This window comes from Falco peregrinus, chromosome Z, assembly GCF_023634155.1.
Source record: "Falco peregrinus isolate bFalPer1 chromosome Z, bFalPer1.pri, whole genome shotgun sequence".
In the NCBI taxonomy this organism is placed as follows: Eukaryota; Metazoa; Chordata; class Aves; order Falconiformes; family Falconidae; genus Falco; species Falco peregrinus.
Window position 1 is genome coordinate 48461029 of NC_073739.1, and position 9775 is coordinate 48470803.

A 9775-nucleotide genomic window follows, 5' to 3' on the forward strand; every position below is an offset into this window, starting at 1 on the left:
TGCTCTAAAGTCTGTCCCTAGGCTGTCCAGGACAATGATGAAATTTGAATGTGGTGATGTATTTTAACAAACACCTTTTTAATGACATCATCCAATAAAGGCGCCTGGGTGACCAGCATGTTGTAGGATGGCAGTGTCTTTAGAGACTCTCCCTACTACTCCAGCTTTTTAAGAGTGTAGAATAGTTCAGACTTGGTTGTTCTCCTCCTGCAGGTAGTTAAAATCAAGAGCTAAATATGAGGCTTTTCTGCAGATGCCTGAATTCATTAGTGAAGGGTGAAATACAAGGTGTGGTATTTCAACTCTTACTGTTAACAGGGTCCGTATTCCCAAGTCATTAGAAGTGAATCCTATTGGCACATGGCCTGAACTGCTGCAAGAAAAGTGTCTACTTCGTGTGTTGGAGCAGTCTGAGATGTATTTCAGATGGGAATGTTTAAAAACTGGCAGTAAAAGCAAGCAGTGCTAATTGCACAGTGAGGTTTGCCAAGGTTGCAAGGAAACACCCAGTGCCTGTTACAGCAAGTACCATTGAGACCCTTAATCAATAACTGGATTGCAAGCACCAACAGGGTAACATCGTGCTATGTTAGCAATGCCATTTGCTGGAACTAAAGCAGCCTGCCCATTTGCTGCTGTTTGTTCTTGCGTAGAACATCTATGCTAATGGTGGGAAACATGAGGCAAACTTACATCATAAAGAAAACAGAGAGCGTTCACTGGTGTGTTCATACACTATCCCTGACATTCTAACTTCGCTTTTTCAGTTTCTGCTTCTGTGCTTTCTGCTTCTCTCCTGCTGTCCTCAGTGACTTAGACAAATGTATGTAGCCTTTGTCCTCCATTCAGCTTTGTATGAAGTACAAGTGTGACATGTATCTGCTTTTCTGATAAACAGAAGAGATGATAATAGCAGTTTAGGGAGGTAAATAAAACCCCCTGAAATAATTGTCATCCCCAATGGCTCCCTCAGAATGTATAGGTTCAACTTTGGCATCGTTGCCAGGGGTTGCAGCCCTCTGTAGAACAAATTTCCTGATTTTTTTGCCCAGCAGAGTTATGGGCAAGTAATTTGGTTTACCTTAGCCTCAGTTTCTTTCTCTGTAAAACTAACTCATCCAATGGGTGGACAACACAATGAATCCTTTGGTCATTATTACTGAGGGACAATAGTAATTCAAGAAATGAATCATTTCTCCAGCATTTACCTTAATCATTATGATAAATCAATGCAAATAGAAACAGAAAAGCGATTTTAAAAATTAATAAAAAACATAAAACCAAGCAGAGGTGCAATACTAAATAACCCGTGGTAATCCTGTCACTTGAATTATATTACCTTCAAGTATTTTTCAATTTGTCATGCAAGTTGTCTATTGATGTAATCTCTATGCCTCATTTGAATCTAACCGTAAAATATATCTGTCTCTTTTTTTATCTGTGTACAATCATCTGTGGTGCTTTGTGGTTTAGCATTGTTTGTAGTTATATTATTTCCAGTGATTAATGTTTTACTTTGCTTACAGATTCTACCAAATGTTTTGTCTTGGTGTTTCTGGTTTTGGAAGTCTGTACTCTATATAATCCTTCTAATGATTTTAAATGAAGTGAACAAGAATAGCCTAGTTCTGTCCTTTCCTAAGTGACAGACACAATGACTGAAGAGTAACCTTTCACAAAGACTGAAATAAAAAAGGCTGCTAATTTTTATCCTTTGTGATTATTATTACTTACGACCAGCCCACCCTATCTCCATTTAACCCCTTCTGTTCCCATAGAGACATCCTCTAGAGAGGTAATAGAACTCCAAGAAAGGGACAAGGGGGGAAAACTAAAACCAGACATAGTTATGCTTAATGCTTTTGTCTGTGCTATCCAGTGATGCTGTATTGGACTTTTTTTTCCTGTGGCACCACCAAAGTTACCAAATGGATTGAATTCTAAGCCCTTAATCTCTGCCTTACATTAGTGTGTCTTCCTTCTCACAGTTTGAGAATCAGCTACACTGTGGCATTTGGGCCTGCATCATGTATAAATGGCAGTCAATTGACTTTGCTCCATCTGGTGGGTATTCCCCCTGCTTAAGAGGGTTTTCTCTGCTGTGAGAAGCTGCTCTCATCCAATTTTTATGGTGGTTGCTGTTGTAATATCTCCTACAATACTGTTTTCTCTTAGTGTTTTCTGTAAAGAACCTTCTTACTTGCACCTATGATAGCTCAGACAAGCATTGAACTCAGTCCTTGTTTTGATGCAATCAAGAGGGAGCATATGTTGTGGTTTGACCTTGGCTGCATGCCAGGTGCCCACCAGAGACACTCTATCACTCCCCTCTTCAACCAGACATGGGGAGAAAAAATATAACAAAGGGCTTATGGGTCAAGATTAGGACAGGAAGATAATCCAGCAATTACCACCATAGTTAAAACACATTTGACTTGGGGAAATTAGTTTAATTTCTTACCATTCAAATCAGAGGATGATAATAAGAACTGAAATCAAAACTTAAAAAAACACCTTCCCCTCACCCAGCCCGTCTTCCCAGGCTAAACATGTCTCCTGATTTCTCTGCCTCCTCCCACCAAGTGGTACAGGGGGGTGGGGAATGGGGGTTACAGTCAGTTCATCACACATTGTGTCTGCTTCTCCTTCCTCCTGACACTCTTTCCCTGCCCCAGCGTGGGCTCCCTCTCACATGAGATGGTTCTTCATGAACCACTCCAGTGTGGGTCCCTTTCATGTGGTGCAGTCCTTCAGGAACAGGCTGCTCCAGCATCCAAGGGGTCAAAAATCCTGCCAGCAAACCTGCTCCAGCACAGGCTTCCCACATGTCACAGCCTCCTTTGGGCATCCACTTGCTCCAGTGCAGGATCTTCCATGGGCTGCAAGTGGATATTTGCTCCACCATGGACCTCCATGGACTGCAGGGGCACAGCCTGCCTCACCGTGGGCTTCACCACAGGCTGCAGAGGAATCTCTGCTCCAGTGCCCAGAGTACCTCCTGCCCCTCCTTCTGCACTGACCTGGGTGTCTGCAGAGTTGTTGCCTCACATAACCTCACTCAGCTGCTGTTGCACAGATATTTCCCCCGCCCCTCCTTCTTAAATATGTTATCACAGAGGCGCTGTCATCATTGTTGATGGTCTTGGCCTTAGCCAGCAGCATCCTGGAGCTGGCTGGCACTGGCTCCATCAGATGTGTGTGAAGCTTCTAGCAGCTTCTCATTGAAGCCACCTCTGTAGCCCCTCTGCCACCAAAACCTTGCCATGCAAACCCACTACAACATAGAACATCTGTTCCCATCACCAGAGCAGTGACTGTACTGGAGCTGTTCACCACTGACTTCAGTCAGAGGAAGACCTTGCCAAGAGTCTCCAGCATATACTTTGCAGTTATTTCTCAGCCTAGAGTTTCTGTTAAGTTGTCATTGGCAGAAATTAAGGTAACAGGGAAACCAGCTTTTCAAGTAGAAAATGAAACTGAGTGTTTTTAAAAATATATTGACAAATTAAGTATGTCAGTCCTAAAAGAAATAGTTTGTATTGACCTCTTAGGAGGCTACTAGACCAGATCTGGACCTGTGCCTAAGCAGTACAAAGCACAGATCATGACAGACCTCCCAAGGCAGCTCCCCCAGTTTTTGACCACAGGATTGCTTGTTCATGGACAGCTCTAGCAGTCTAGGGCCAGACAACTGCTGTTACTCTGCCTTTTTGCTCCAGAAATCTCCTAGTGCTGCAAAAATCATCCTCTGGCAGATTGTACTCCTTTTGCCATCTCTGTGATCACTGCCTTGCCTAAGGGGAGCACTTCAGGGCAGCTGCAGTCAAAGGTGATGCAAAAATGGCTGTTGGTGAGGAGATGCATGAGGGCATGGAAGCAAGGGGAGGTACAAAGGCCTTAGGTACCAAAAAAAGAGTAGGAGATGTATGAAGAGTATGTCAAGGCATTGGTCTAGGTTATATTTTTGTACCCACTAGTGTCCTGATCTTCTCACCTTCCTATGATTCCATTTATAGCTATGAACCTTGGTTCTAGCTACACTGGCCCTGCTCTTCCTCTTGATAGTCTTGCTCATGCTTCTTCGAAACTCGTTAAGGCAACTACAATAAGTATATAATAATGTACAAACACTTCCCTCATAACAAGGTAATCAAAGCCTCTGGACTTCAGTGCAGCTTTACAGCTGTGATAATCTAGGGCTGGCCTTCTACATCCCATCTTTCCACAACGTTTTGTGAAGACTTGTCCTTACCTAGTCTTTCATTAAGCAGATTATCCAAAAGCAGGGTGAGGCAGAGTTGGGAGCACAGATAACTTTAGGGCTCTTCTGTCCCCAAATCCACACTGGTGGAGGCACAGGCCAGCTCTGATATTCCCATGCAGTGTTGCCTCCAGTGATGCAGCTGGTTCCCATAGAACCAGTTCACAGATGGATATTCCCTAGGCCTATATTTGATAGGGTTCCTCAGCACATACCCTCTCTGTTAATGGCAGGCCATTCCCACTTCACCCAGCACAGGCACTGAATGTGATAGCATATGAGCAATTCCTTAACTGCAGCAAACTCTCTGCATGAATTCATTATGCTAATGTTGGTTATAGTTCCTGTCCAAACAGATTTTTCTACCCATATATGACAAAGTATGTCACCACAAAAGACAGCAATCACCACTGAACAAAGAAAACTGAAGCAAAGAGAGATGATGTGGTGCATCTCTTGTCAGTGAAAGTTACCATATCCCCTGTGTCATAAGTAGACTAAACATGTGGATTCCTGGTACAGCTCTGTTCACTTGGGACAGAGCCACTCCAGTGTGTGCTTCGGTGTGGCACATGTCGAACACTGCCGGTCTGATCACTAGCCAGATGAAAATTGATGGAAAATCTTCCCATTGTTTTCCAGAGCTTTTGGACAAGTCATAGCAGGCAAGGGGTGAAAATAAATGTACAATAGATGCAGCTCTAGCTTGTTTCATCAGAAAGGGCAGGATTGTACTGGAGAATGGAGTTTGTCTCTGACAGATAGCATCAACACTGCAGCAATGTTTATTTTTCTATGTCAATGTAAACCTTATTGTTCCATTTAGAGAATGAAGCAGGCACTGCCTGATGACTGATTCAAACCCCACAAATTTCCATCACTTTTACATTGCATGGATGATGGGGCAAGCACATTTTATTACATCTCCCCATAGGGCCTGCTTAAAACAAGCAGTTGATTTAAGCTTTATCTGGAAGTCTTTCTCCAGGTTTTACAGACACAAAATAACTCATCTTTGTGGGACATTCTGTCTCAAGAAAAAACATTCAGTGCTCTTGTTCAATGGTGACAAATTGCCACTGATTTTAATTAAAAGCAAATACATTTTCACCATAGTCAATGAACTGACTGCATCTGTATAAAAGTTTCTGGGTGTTATTAGACTGTTACAGTATTCCTGTTATGCTTGTATGTGTACAAGACAGTATCAGAGACAAACCAGAGTGTAAAATGCCTTCTGTTTCTTTTTCTGTGCTTGTGAAAGGGGCAGGTATCTGTGCAATGTCTGTGCTGATAAAAAAGGGCTTTTTTCCACCCCCAGTGATAAGATATGATTAGCTTGTGTTACTGCAGCAAGATATCACTAAGAGTGGGCAATTCAGTAGATCCCAGAAAGGTTAGAGGTTTCAGTCGCCAATGAGAAAGTCTCTAGTTTCAGAAGATAGGAAATGCATGCACGTATATAGTGTTGAGAGAGAGAAATCCCTCTTCTTTCACTGGACAAATTTTAGGAGAAAATGTTACCTGTGAACAGGTTATGCTCCAAAATGATTTGTCTGCCACCAGGATAGCCACTGCCACCTGCAATCAAAAATAGTATCTAGGCAAGTGAACATGTTGTGTAGTCCTCTGTATTATGTTTAAAATGAGAAATAAGAAATAAATGTGGTCCTAATAAAACACATCCAGAAAAAATGTGCTGTGAATGCTTTATTGTTTAGCACTACAACTACACTAATTGTGAGCTAAATTAAAGAGATTTAGTTTGCAGTTGACTCAGATAAGCTCCTTACAGAAAATCACAAAGCAGATATGACAACTGATATAGAATCACAGCCCTATCAACCCAAGTCTCTAGAGAGATGATACAATTACAGGAGATTGCTTTGCAAGCCATGTGAGGGTAAGTGACATACACTTCCACAGACTGATAGAGCTAAAGAAGAAACTGAGGCAGAGGAGACTGAAGAAGGAATGTAAAATGGAAAAGAGGTGAGGATTGTGCAGGTGTCATCATGACAAGAATAGCTTATAATGAATTCAAGCATGGAGGTAGAGGACAACAGGATGTATGACAATCCAAGCAAGGGTAAACTTGAGAGCTGGGTTGTTCCTGACTTAAACACTAAGCCTCAGGTCAAAGTTATGAAGAAGATTCCTTTCCAGCACCAATTCTTTCCCTTCATGACCCCGCGTAATTGTACTGCTGGGCCACCTCTGCCATTGTGTCCTGGTTTCAGCTGGGATAGAATTAGTTTTCTTCTTAGTAGCTAGTACAGTGCTGTGTTTTGGCTTGGTAATGTTTATGCCAAGTTGAGGGCTTTTAGGTTTCTTGGGCCCTGCCAGCCAGAGGGCTGGAGGGGTACGGGACATTGGGAGGGGGCACAGCCAGGACAGATGACCCCAACTGGCCAAAGAGGTATTCCATACCATATGACATCATGCTGAGTATATAAACTGGGGGAAGAAGGAGGAAGGGGGGGACATTCGACATTATGGCGTTTGTCTTCCCGAGTAACTGTTATGTGTGATGGAGCCCGGCTCTCCTGGGGATGGCTGAGCACCTGCCTGCCCATGGGGAGTGGTGAATGAATACCTTGCTTTGCTTTGCTTTGCTTTGCTAAACTTGCATGCACAGCTTTTGCTTTCCCTATTAAATTGTTCTTATCTCAACCCTTGACTTTTACATTCCTTTCTGATTCTCCTCCCCATCCCTCTGGGTGAGGGGGAGTGAGCAAGGGGCCCGTGGTGCTTGGCTGCTGGCCAGGGTTGAACCACGACACATTGCAATACCTGAGGGCCAGACAGAAGGCTGTACTCAGACAGACTTCTCACTCATTTTCATTGCTTCTGAAACTAGCTGACGGCAGCTCAGATTGTCTCCCTCCTCTTTCTTCCTTTTAAATCACAGCCTTTAGATAGAAGTATAGTTCTGCAAAAATGTGGAAACAGCCATATTCCCTGTACATGGTCTGCTTTGGCTCAGTTTTATTCACTGCTATTTATCATTCTGGAGTTGAGAGGCTCTAGCTGGGAGTGCCTTATCTCTGACTCCTGTGAGCTTTACTCAATCTGTGGAGCTATACATGATTAATGTCTTCAGGATTAAACCTTTGAAGGAGAAACCCCTTTGACTCAGATGGCATAAACAAGAGAAGACAAGCATGCCAGAAACATGCTTAGAGATTTTTATTTCCTCCTGTCAAGTACGGGACATAAAGATATCCTGGCACCAGTCTTGGAACATCAGGCTTGTACCATGGAGATGTCTGCCAGTGTAACTGGATTGACAAAGAGGTCTGTTAGGGACAGCTGCATACTGATAGATCCTCTGCTTGCCAAGGTGGGACAAAGTTTTGCTCCTATTTGGAAAAGTCTCAGGAAACCATCTTGTAAGTGAGCTCCACCAGCCAGGGTGAAGCTTCTGCAGGAATTCATGTTCACTCTTCCTTAGTTTGAAAGCTTTTGTGGAGCATAAATGGGTCAGTCAATATTACTGCTGGTTTAACATTGCACGTTGGATGCAATGACAGCTAAGAACCTTCCTGTTAGGAGGAATTGCCCAGACATACAAACCTATTTAGGCCACATCCCTCTCATATACAACTACCAGTAGATTTAGCCTTTTGAAGCTTGCTGCCAGTAAAATAAAATACATAGTTTACCGTGAGTTTTCTTCTCTTCAGTATTTATTATAAAGTGTTAGACACTGTGGGTTAGTTCCTATATATTAAATCTTTACTATGCAGCTCCCAGAGCTAACATAATTCTCTGGGCTGCCCTCAAAATATACACCAATAGCCTAAGAATGTAAGTACCAACCAATTCTCTTGCCTGAGTTTTTAATAGATTAAGAAATCATCCCTAAGAAGACCACAGACAGCCACTCAACAGATCAAAGCTCCATCATGGCATTTCACACGAAAATTGCAAACTGATATGGGCTCGTTTTTAGGTTACCAATATCCCCATGCTAGAGTGTTTCCTAAAATCTCTGGATCTGTAGTGATCAGTGATATGTATGTAAGGGTGGCTGAACAACTAAAGATGGTGAGGGTGGCTTTATTTGGGATAAGGGATGGGGCATTTTTGCTCTTATTTCTTTTTTTATTGTTATTTATCTTTTTACCTTCAGCTGTTGTGAAGGACCACTTCTAACCACACTGGACTCCCTGTTGCAAGTTAATTGAATCTCTCTGTTGCTGGTGGTAGATTACGTGGCTGGCTGAGTGTTACAAATGTAATTTCTGAGGTCACGGAAGAGCAGTGCCATTACTGTTAAACAAAAATGGTAGTCAATCACTATTTAAAAGCAAATGTTTTCAGCTTGCCATCAGCAAATATCAAGAACATGAAATATGAATTCACAGTTGCAAAGTAACTGCAAAAAAGATTTGAGGGGCTTGGGGGGGGTTTCCTTCTGCCTGAAAATTAAGAGTGGAAATGAGGAAACGGGTATAAATTATATTTTAAATGAAGCACAAATGTTTTTAATCCTGTGTTTATAAAATAGTCTGTATAATCTGACTTATAACAACTGGTCTTGCATGATATATTTTGCTGTGTAATTTTCAAGACACCAAGAAAGATGGTCCATGGTTAGGTAGTTTAAAAATAACCTAATCCATGCCAGTTTGGGGCTACCAGCTAAGCAGATCCGTGGAATATTGTCCCCACAAAGCCGCAGCTAGGTAAGGTATCATGTGCTGTCAACATTGACCCAAAAGCTGGACAGAGATGGAGTGTAAAAATGCCATGTGTTAGCCTGCACCCATTGAGGCTGGTGGGATTTTTCCAGTAAGTTCAAGGGAAACAGAAACTGCCACTCCGTGTAAGCTTAATGTCTATCTCTTCAGTGCCTTTGAAAGTTAGGAAGAGGTCTGCGGGCAATTAGAAAACATCACTTAATTTTGCATTCAGATCAGCTTCCCCTAATGATTATCTGCTGCTTTGGAAACCAGATGTGTATTTCACAGTTGCATGGAAATGTAAGCCTTTGCTAAACATTGTTTCAATGGGAAATTAGGGTTGCAGAGGTTCAAACTTAGACCAGAAAACCAAGGCAACTTGACTCATTGGAGAACTGTTTCTGGTCCTGGCCACTTTACTGACGTTAACTGTTTCATGGCTTTCCTCAGGTGCAAGGCTGTCAGTAGCTGTGACCTGGAAGTGGTGAACAGAGGTGATGTCCCAGCTAACTGTATGCTCTGAGTTCCAGAGAAGGATGGTCAAGTAACCAGGAATTTGGTGAGAGCTCTACACCTGCTGTCTGCTTGGTCAAAACCTTACTTACATGCAGAAAGTGTCATTAGAGCCCAGCTTTGGATTTCAGTGGGACTCACAGACCAAATTCCTTGTATCTGAGCTGCAGCCTCTCCAGTTCCCTTGCATAATACAGGCTGGTGTGGAGTTTGCTGTGACTCTGCTTAAGCACCTAACCTCAGGAGAGATTTCTGGACATTAAGATGAAGTACCACCAATGGCTGAATTCAGACAACTCTGGCAAAAATGCTT